This window comes from Uloborus diversus, chromosome 2 (genome assembly GCF_026930045.1).
Source record: "Uloborus diversus isolate 005 chromosome 2, Udiv.v.3.1, whole genome shotgun sequence".
Lineage (NCBI taxonomy): Eukaryota > Metazoa > Arthropoda > Arachnida > Araneae > Uloboridae > Uloborus > Uloborus diversus.
In genome coordinates this window covers 114,291,975-114,302,789 of record NC_072732.1, presented here as the reverse complement: position 1 = coordinate 114,302,789, position 10,815 = coordinate 114,291,975, and the positions used below count along the sequence as shown (strand labels likewise).

The following is a 10,815-nucleotide window of genomic DNA, read 5'->3' as shown; positions in this document are numbered from 1 at the left end:
GAATTACCCTTACTTATTAACCACAGGATGAACTTCCTAGGATTGCTTCTGTGTCTGTTAAGTTGTTTATTTTACCTAGCTTGAAATTTCCTTTCACGCTTTCAATGCGACGTAAAATAAACCATACAGGCAAAGAGGAAGCCTTCATTAATGCCTTAGCTCCCTTGCTTTTATTCCAATATCTCGAAGTTATTAGCGTACTGTAATCAAGATTTCAAGAAGAAATATTTGGTTTTTGAATTAATACTATAAAAACTTAAAAAGTTATTACTTCTTCGCGTTTTTAATTTAATTGCTAAAATTGAACTTTCAATAAAAAAAAACTTTGTTTTTTGCCGTTATACTATTTGCTGTCACCGCAGATTATAAAGGTTTTCTTTTCTTCAGACCTAAGTGATTCTTTAATTTTATAACCAAGTTGTATTCTTCTTTTATATATTTTGAAATGAACTAATTGCTTTTTTTCCCCCTTGCATTTCAAAGTTGTTTGTTACAAAAGCAATCTAAGACTTTTTTTTGTTGCATACTGAAATCATTTGAAATAGTTAACTTGTGAACTTAGTAAATATCTTTATCTTTTTATTGTCAAAATGCTGTATTCATTCATTAAAACCTATGTTCTTGATTAAAGAAAAGCTCCCTATGAATGGATGTCAAATGGTTGCATCTGTTTTGCATAAATATGTCAATTAGTTATATAAGAATAACTACAATACTTCTATTCTTTCACTATTACTCGTTATTCTTGCAACAATTATTATACTGTTTTGAAAACTTAGTTCAAAATAATTTCAATTACTTTTTAGTTCTATCATAAATACAATATGTTTTTAAGAGTAATTTTAATATTTTCTTAAAATTCTTATGCTAAGTGGTTTCTCGAAATAATTTTTTTTAAAAAAACTTTTCTATAATTTTTCCATGTAGAAAAATTTAATTTAACTGTTTTGTAGGGGGTTTTTTCCCCCCAAAAATTGACTTGATATGTTTTTTTTAAACCATTTTATTAAAAAAGTAGCATCTTTTTAAAATATATCTTTAGTTCAACAACTTTATACACTTTAAAACGTTTAAAATACTGCATTTTATACAAACATACAATGGATTTCAAGTATAGCAAAGAAAGAAAACCATTGTCATTGCTAACGTAAATCAGGGAAATTTGGTGAACTTAATGAGGGAAAAGTCAGGGAACTTTTTTTCACAGTTCCTGTCGCTACCCTGGAGAAGCAAAGGGATGCAAGTGGGACTATTTTAAGTTTAGAGTAAAACATGTTTAAAGATCAGATTCTAAGTAGGCTTTAATTGAAAATTTTTTTCTAAATCATGCTGTATAGCAGTACCTACCAGGGCTACTAGTACAATCTCTTGCCCCAAGACGGAGGAGAGGTTCACCTACCATTTGTACTTGTTATCTCTAAATTTTTAATTTTGCCACTTGCATACCTTTGCTTCTCATTACCTCATATGTGTATATTTGATTGATGGTATTGTAGTCTCATGCTGCTCTATCAAAGTTTCATTTAAAAAACGGTTAGTGAGCTTTTTCATAAATTTATGGCAAAATATTTCTTGCTGTAGGTAGCTTTGATTGAAAAGGCAGATTTTTTTTTCTAACAAAAAGATAGTTTTCAACATTTCAACTCATATTTTTGGGTTATTTTTTAAGTTTTTATTTCAGAATAAAATTTAATAAGTGTATTGAGATTGCTTTTCTCACATAGAAATCAAACGCAAGTGAAAAAGAAGAGGTTTCATCAAAAAAAGCAGAAAATGGATCAAGTTAATATGCCTACTCGACCATACTTGGATGCTACAGTTGTGCCCATTTTATTGCAAGCACTATCTGCTTTGGCTCGAGAAAGGTATTAAATTCTAAAAAGGAAAATATATTTTCCAAATAAAATTGATTGAAATGCATTTTTTTAAATTGAAAATGAAAATGATTTAAATAGGGAAGTATTTGATTTGGTAATTTTATTTTTATATGATAGAATAAAATGCCTTAACATATCTGTGATGGAAAAAAACTGAAATGTGATAAGTACTTTAAAAAACATATTTTTAAAGTTCACGATACTGTGATGTCATCGCTCTTCAACAGCAAGAAGCTTGGTGACTTAGTTGGCTGACATTCTTTATCAGCACAAGCTAAAGATCTTTCTTTGTTGCAATGGGGGGGGGGGGGCAAACAAGTTCCTTCAGGGCTACCGTAATCCGTGAAAGTCGCCAAGTAATGCAATTTTAAAGATTTATATCTTGTTTTCTCGGAAAAAGTTTCGAATCATAGCTTACACCTGTGGCTGGTTATTCTTATTGCTATTTGATGAATCCAATCTTCTCAGTGAATTAAGACCTAGATTAATCAAAACTGCAAATGCAAATTTGCTTAGAATTGTGAAGCTTGCAGTGTTGTGAAAGTCTCGAAACAATTTCTAATAGCCAAAATAGGAATATTGAATAGGTTGATACTTTCCTATTTCAACTGGTTTTGCTTTTATCCAAATGCAATGCAGTATACATCACTGTCTTTCTCTTTTAAATGAATTGAATACCTTCTTTAAAAAACTTTTCCCTCCTACAATGATTAGCAATCAATTATCACATCAAAACAGGGTTGGGAGGTGTCTGCCGATTAAAACCTCTGGTAAAATCTTGCATGGTGAAAACCCCTTTCTGCTAAATTTGAGGTAGTGAGAAGCAAAGGGATGTAAGTGCCAAAATTAAAATTTGAAGATAATATTCACCTATAGTTGGACAACCTCTCCTCCGTTTTGGGCCAAGAGATTGTACTTGTAGCCCTGGTAGATGCTGCTGTACAGCATGATTTCAAAGAAATTTTCAATGAAAGCCGACCTACTATCTGAACCTTGAACGTGTTTTACTCGAAACAAGCCCACTTACATCCCTTTGCTTTTCATAATATTAATTGTGGCAGAACTTTAGAAGATAGTAATCATTGATATTGTAAAGTGAATGCTTAGGAAGAACATTTTTTAACTAAAATACAATTTGTTTACAATATTATCACTATTCAAAATTAAATACTAGATTGTTTGCACTCTAGAAGTCTATAATGCGGTTTTGAAACCTAAACATTTTCAATTTATTATGCACAAATAAGAAATTTGAGCAGATTTTTTCAAGTTCATCAGACCTAGATGGCATTACCATTAAAGAATAAGCAAGATTTGTGAAACTTTCATCTTTGCACATTTTTTTCATCTGGACCACTATGTTGTAGGTAGTTGTCAAAACTAAACTGGAAAAATAAGTTTCATAAAATTGTCCTGATTTGTTTTGCAAAACTATAAGATAAGGTACAAAATCAGGGTCAGTATTGGGCAAATAAATTTCTAGCACTTTCTTCTCGAGCGTACAGAATTGGCAAGTTTCTGCCGAGGCGGTTAAAACCACTGGTAGAAACCGGTTAAAATCGGCATGGCAAAAACCACTTTCTGCCACATTTGCGGCAGAAACTGGCAAAAACTCACAAAAGGACAAAAAATTAATTACTGACATACAATAGAAAATGCTTGGAACAGGGGTGGCGACAGATCAGGGAGATCAGGGAAAAGTCAGGGAACTTTATTAATCAGGGAAAAGTCAGGGAAATATCAGGGAATTTTGAAAAAAATTACAAAAAATCAGGGAAAATTGATTTTATGAAGAAAAAAAGTTTTTTTTTGCTTTACAAAATTAAGTGCTCTAATTCCCTACGCACTTTCCGCCAATTATCTGTTCAAAAAAAAAGTAAAATAAAAATGAGGTGCGATTATACACTGCCGCATATTTGTGCATCTTTTTTCCTCAACGTCTAAAGTATTGAATCTTACTTATTAACCACAATATGAACTTCCTAAGATTGCTTCTGTTTCTGTTAGGTTGTTTATTTTACCTAGCTTGAAACTTCCCTTTACGCTTTCAATGCTACGTAAAATAAACAACCATACAGGCAAAGAGGAAGCCTTCATTAATGCCTTAGCTCCTTTGCCTTTATTCCATTGTCTCGAAGTAATTAGCTTACTGTGATCACGATTTCAAGAAGAAATCTTTGGTTTTTGAATTAATACTATAAAAGCTTAAAAGTTATTACTTCTTTGCGTTTTTCATTTAATTGCTAAAATTGAACTTTCAATAAAAAAAAACTTTGTTTTTGCCGTCATACTACAGTCGACGCTCATTATAACGACCACACATTATAAAGACCGTCCCATTATAACGACCAGTGGTAAAAGTCCCAACTTTGTTCCTATGAACTCTATGTTAATTTGCTTTCATTATAACAACCTTTTTGTATCATCTAATCCAATACAGCGACCGAATTCAGCGGACGCTATTTCTGGTGTTCTTTCCAATAAACAAATTTGTAGCTTGAAATGACTTTGATTATTGTTTACGGACATCTGCCTGAAGTTTTCAATGTCAAATCGAACTTTGAGAGGGGTGGAGGGATTACCATTCACCACTGCTAGCACAGAAAAAATAATGGGAGGAAAAATCGAGAAATTTCCAGATTCCTAAGAAAAGGGAGTTGACAGATGTGTTGGTAGTTTGGTGTTTGAATCTAGTGGTTTTTAAAATTTGGGGGTTCTCGAGGGACTTTTAAATGCTTCTTTGAAAAGCAAGAAAATCACAATTTATCACCTATATCTGAAACAGAAAATAATGTTTCGCAAAAAACACTTCTGTCAAAAAGGCAAACATCTGTCTGGTTTTATCTTCAGAAAATGTTGTGGTAGTAGTAGTAGATTTGCAAGTGTGTAACATTTTCCTCCCTATATTTTCTACTTTAAAATTTGTTTAATATTCTGTCATAATATTTTGCACACGATTTTTCTAAAAAATTCCTATGATAAAAATAATTTGGGCATTTAACTGGAATGTTTGAAAAAGTACCATGGGGCATGCATGATGACCGTGTATATATTTTTTTTAATTATACCTCTTATAACAACCACTCGTTATAAAGACCTTTTTCTCTGGGACGGAGATGGTCGTTATATCGAGCGTCGACTGTATTTGTTGTCACCGCAGATTATAAAGGTTTTCTTTTCTTCAGACTTAAGTAATTCTTTAATTTTAGAACCAAGTTGTATTCTTCTTTTATATATTTTAAAATTAACTAATTGCTTTTTTTTTTCTTTTTTTCTTGCATTTCAAAGTTGTTTATTACAAAAGCAATCTAAGATTTTTTTTCGTTACATACTGAAATCATTTGAAATAGAGTTAACTTATGTACTTAAGAAAATATCTTAATTTTTTTATTGTTAAAATGCTGTATTCAATCATTAAAACCTATGTTCTTGATTAGAGAAAAGCTCCCTATGAATGGATGTCAAATGGTTTCATCTGTTTTGCATAAATATTTCAATTAGTTATATAAGAATAACTACATTACTTCTATTCTTTCACTATTACTTGTTATTCTTGCAACAATTATTATACTGTTTGAAAACTTAGTTCAAAATAATTTCAATTACTTTTTAGTTCTATCATAAATACACATATGTTTTTAAGAGTAATTTTAATAGTTTAATTCTTATGCTAAGTGGTTTCTGAAAGTAGTTTTTTTTTTAAATTATCTCTAATTTTTTCGTGTAGAAAAATTTAATATCCTGTTTTGTAGGTTTTTTTCCCAAAAAAATTGACTTGAGATGTTTTTTTTAACCATTTTATTAAAAAAAGTAGCATCTTTTTTAAATATATCTTTAGTTCAATAACTTTACACAACTTAAAACGTTTAAAATACTGCATTTTATACAAACATACAATGGATTTCAAGTAGAGCAAAGAAAGAAAAAAATTATTATTGATAACGTAAATCAGGGAAATTTGGTGAACTTAATCAGGGAAATCAGGGAAAAGTCAGGGGAACTTTTTTTTCACAGTTCCTGTCGCCACCCTGGCTTGGAAAAACATAATTAGTTAACCCCAAAACACACTTTAATTACAATATCTTCACAGTTGAAACTTAAATGTGACATTGTTTTAACCCTGCAGTTGCTTCTTAGAAAAGGTGTTTTCTAAAATATAAACAGTTTCTCAATTTCATGTGCACAAACAAGAAATTTTAGAATATTCTGGCTACAGAAGAACTATTAGGCAATGCATCAAGAAACAAGCAATGTTTGTGAAACTTTCATCTATTGTATATTTTTCTAAGCTGTTCCACAATGTAGTAACTGGAGTAATGGTAAAAATTTGACTGGAAGATAAATTTTGAGAAATAGGGCCAAATGGCCTATTTATTTTATAAAGCTGTGACATAGCGACAAAATCTACGCTAATATAGGCAAGTAAAATTCTGGTTTTTTCTTGAAGCACACAATAATTTCAATCACAAGCAATTTAGACGAAGCATATAAGCAAACAAATTACAATCAGTGATGCCTGTTTAATACTGTATGTCACTCCTATTTCCTGAGCACCTGTATTATTTCTCGTCCTTTGTTTTATTAATCCAAATTTTTTCGAGCATCCTGCAGTTGAAAAGTTCCTTTCTGAACTAAATCAAGGCCACTAGCATAGGATTTTAGTTTTTAAAATGATGAAATGAAGTTTCATTTTTTATTTTACTTAAACAAATATCATTTTTTAATTACCTGAGTTATTAAAACTGCTTTTAAGTTTCTGCCACTGGCACGGCAAAAAACTAGTTTCTGCCGGCAGAAAACCAACCCTGTGAGCGTATGATAACTTTAATCCCAAACATTTTAGATGAAGCTCAAAAGCTAGCCAAAGACAATCAGGGGCTGCCTTAAATCTGTATGTCATTTCTTTTTTCATAAGCACCCATGACATTCTCGTCCTTTGTTTGATTAATCCTAATATTTCTTGCATTTGTCATTGAACAGTTTTTTATCGGAACCTCAAAGGCAATAAGAATGGGTTTCATTTTTTTACAATGATGTAATTACAATTTTAGTTTACTACTGAAATGAATCATTTTGTAATTGCTAGAACTGTTAAAGACTTTTTTAGTATTTGCCAGTTATAACCAGCTTCTGCCTCCAGTATGTATTCATTAACATTCCTTAACTTATTGGTTGGCTTTTTCTTTCTTGCACTTTTATTATTTATTTATTAATTTGCTCACTCATTTTTTTTCTTCACATATATTGTTCACTTGGTTATTGATTCATTTGACAAAAACTAACTTACAAACTTATTTCATACCAAATTTCATGAAAATCGGCAGAACGGTTTAGGCGCTATTCTTGTCACAGATCCGGGAAGGTATCCCAACAAAGATCCAGACAAACTTTGAGTTTTTTAATTAAGTAGAAAATATTTTGTTTTCACTCTTTCTCATATATAGGGTATAATGAAAATGTTACAATTCAAGTTGTGTTAACATTGTTCCCTTTTGTACTGTAATTTCCAAAACAAATTCCTAATTTTTTAATTTTGAAAAAGGTAAGCTCTTAACTACTTTGTTCCCGATTTCCCTACTTGAAAGATGAAATGCTATTTTGTATGAGATTGAACGAAGATTCAATCCACATACTAAAACGCCATGTAACCATTCATTCATACAGATTTAAAGTATTAAAAAATTACATCTGTTTAATATTATGATGGATGTATTTTTTTTTCCTTTTGATTTTTCATCAAATGTTATCTGTATATATAAAGTAGCTTGTCCTGACTGACAATCATCGCACTGCCAAACCTACTGAGGCTAGAAAGCTGAAATTTGGAACATAGGTTCATTTTGTGACGTAAGCGTGTGCTAAGAAAGGATTTTTGGAAATTTCAATTTTAAAGGGGTGAAACAGGATGGGAAACGTCGCGCACTAATATGCGAAGTTCTCTAGAACATGTTCCCGAGTTCAGGGTCGAACCAGGTATTAAAAAATTCGAAATTTTAACGAGGATCACTAATATTTCAGCCTCAACCACGTAGGGACACTAATTAACGGAGACATTAATTAAAAACTCAATTTTACGTCCACTTGAACATACATTTATGCCAAAAAATGGTTCGATTTTTTTCGGCTTTTGTACCGCTGAAAAGCCCATAAAAAATAATTATTTCAAAAATATCGACAAGGACTAATGCCACAGACATCGAAAAATGACTGCAAAAAAAGTTATAAGCGTTTGAATTAAAAATTAATTTATTTCAAAAAGAAATTTTCTTCCTCCATTTTTTTTTGCGCAAAATTAATTTTAGCTTGAAGAAAAGCTGGACAATATTATTTGTTGCCATTTCTTGCTTAAGTATCTAGAATTAAAATTTCTTGCATTCTGTTTTTAATGCATTGATGCTTTGTCTGTAACGCGGCATTTGAAACATGTTTCCCTTTTGATTAGGTTTCCGCAAGTCAATGTTTTCATGTACGATTTTAATGGATGTGTAGCCTTTTTGAAAATCTGACTCTTACTGGTTATGTTAACGTTAATTTTAAATGTGAATGATATGTTTGATTTAATGGTGATATTGAGGAATATTTTTCTTATTTGAAAGAGTGTATTTTATGCTATTAGACGCATTCTCTTCGCTCGCTAACATCTATGTTACGGTAGTGTGGTCGCTTGACACTAAACAATAGATTTGCAGAATTATTTTACATTTGTAAGATGCTATTTGATGTTTAAAGCAACAGTAAATCTAATTTAATGTTTTGGGCGAGTAGTTTTAAATTTCTAAGAAACTTTAATAGGTTTTTTTTTTTAAAAAGGTGTGTACTCATTTTAGTTAAAGAAAAATGATCCTATCACATCATTGGGAGAGGAGGGGATGCGTCGATTTTAATTATTTTTTATTTAACGGACTTCCTTTAAATTCATAGCACGGGCATCACCGTGCGAGTACTGCTAGTTAAAAATAAAGTTCTTAAACTTAATCAACACATGTTTTTGTGACATAGTATGAATGTAATGAAGTTCAACTTTTTGTTTTAATTGAATTTTCATCTACTGTAGCTTTCATTTTTTTTATTCATTTTTCTGTATGATTATATTTATTGCAAAATCAATTTTCTAGGCCTCAAGATCCAATACAGTTTCTAGCTGATTTTCTTGTCAGAAATAAATCACAGTATGCTCCTCAAACTGCAGATGTGAATGAATAATTCTACCTGCTCGACCCCATCAAATCATTATATGCAAGTGTGTTTCCAAAGCTCATTATCCTCCATTTCAGAGATTCGTTTTTTTTTTCTCATCTTTTATATAATTGGGATTCACAAGTTTTATGAAAAAGAATTATTTAAACATAAATAACTTCAAAACATGCAAACATCAAAGTTCAATAATTTTGTGCATTGAAATTTTCTGTTAGCAATTTATTATGTATTTTCATGTTTCATGAATTTGAATTTATTGTATATATCTTACCTATTGCTGTTATGCAATTTAAAGATGTAGAATATGGTAGCGACCTTAAGTTATTTGTTTGTGTGCAAAAGATGTATTTTTTTCCTTTTTTTGCATTCAATTTAAATTCGACTCTTATGTAAAAAGACCTAGTTAAAGCTTGTGTAATTCATTTGGGAAAATAAAGTTATTCTTAGGACATGTGAAAAGTTTATTTTCTGCTTATATTATTTTTGGCATTTGAAATAAGTGATGTTTCACACGATCCAGGGTAGCAGCGAGAACATTGCTGTTGTAAAAAAGGACTTCTATTAAAAAATATCTGGCAATTAATTTCCAGGTCATTTCTTATAAATTTCAAACTTGGTTGGTTCAAACTAACAAAACTGAGAGATTATGATGCTTTCTGCTACACTTTGCTGGTGGTAGATCTATGATAGTACATTTAATTTTCAGTTAGTGGCCACTGGTTAGTATACACTTCTATTTGTTAGTGTAGTAGCTACTCACGAAGCACAATGCTTTTAAAAGATGAAAAGGTCCATCTTCAGAGAGTTTTACTTGTCCGGGTTTAACGATTTTCCTTATTAAAATGGGGGTGAAATTTTGGAAATCCATACAATTAGCCCTGACACAAAGTTTTTACTGATTTACAGTTACTAAGCTCATTATGCTGGATGATTTCTTCAGTAATTATATAAAATATTGAGCAGAGGTGCTATAAATTATTATTTAAAGCAAGAGTTTCTAAAGAGCAATGTTGTGAATGTTTAATGGCTTCAATCACTGAATTGTTCAATTTTTCAAAAATTATAAATTCAATAATTTTGATCCAATTAATTTCAAAAATGCTTAGAATGTTTCAAAGTTTTAATTGTTTTGTTGCAGATTTCTCAAGGGGCATACTCATGCAGAGGTCTTTTAATACCGCTACAAACATATTTCACACATTGAAAAATGGAAATATGTCTCAAAAATATTGTTCAAGCATGCTTTTACACTTTGCACTTTTAATTAAAATTTAGCATTGTGGAAAATTGAGAAAAAAGCACAATCTGAATTTTCTTAAAAAATTTTTGGAAAAAAAAAAAAAAAAAGATTTCAAAATTGCTCTAAAAAGTGAAAAATAATTTTATTCTTTAAATACCATTGATAATGCTTTTAAACATAATTTTTGAAGTTGGCGCAAAAACAAAACGTAAAATCCAGTGTAACCATGCTTTGTTCATATTTTTTTCAGAAAAGCATCCAAAGTTACATATGAAAGATTTATATCGTTATTCAAATATGCTGTCATCAATGCATAATGTATGTGATATTTAGAAACTGGGCGTGGTTAAATTTATAATTATAGTTGAGTTACGGCTGTGAATGATTTTATCTATCGTTTTTGCGCCAACTTCAAAAATTATGTTTAAAAGCATTATCGATGGTGTTTAAAGAATAAAATTATTTTTCACTTTTTAGAGCAATTTTGAAGTCGGTTCTATT

At 30.5% G+C, this 10,815-nt stretch overlaps 1 long non-coding RNA gene across 1 annotated transcript; it reads left to right on the top strand.

The window, feature by feature from the left end:
• Positions 1-1,726: 1,726 nt before the first annotated feature.
• LOC129217258 (uncharacterized) lies at positions 1,727-9,533 on the top strand. The gene is made up of 2 exons (XR_008580206.1): positions 1,727-1,865; positions 8,993-9,533. It is a non-coding gene; the product is annotated as an uncharacterized LOC129217258 (long non-coding RNA).
• The last annotated feature ends 1,282 nt before the right edge of the window (positions 9,534-10,815 follow it).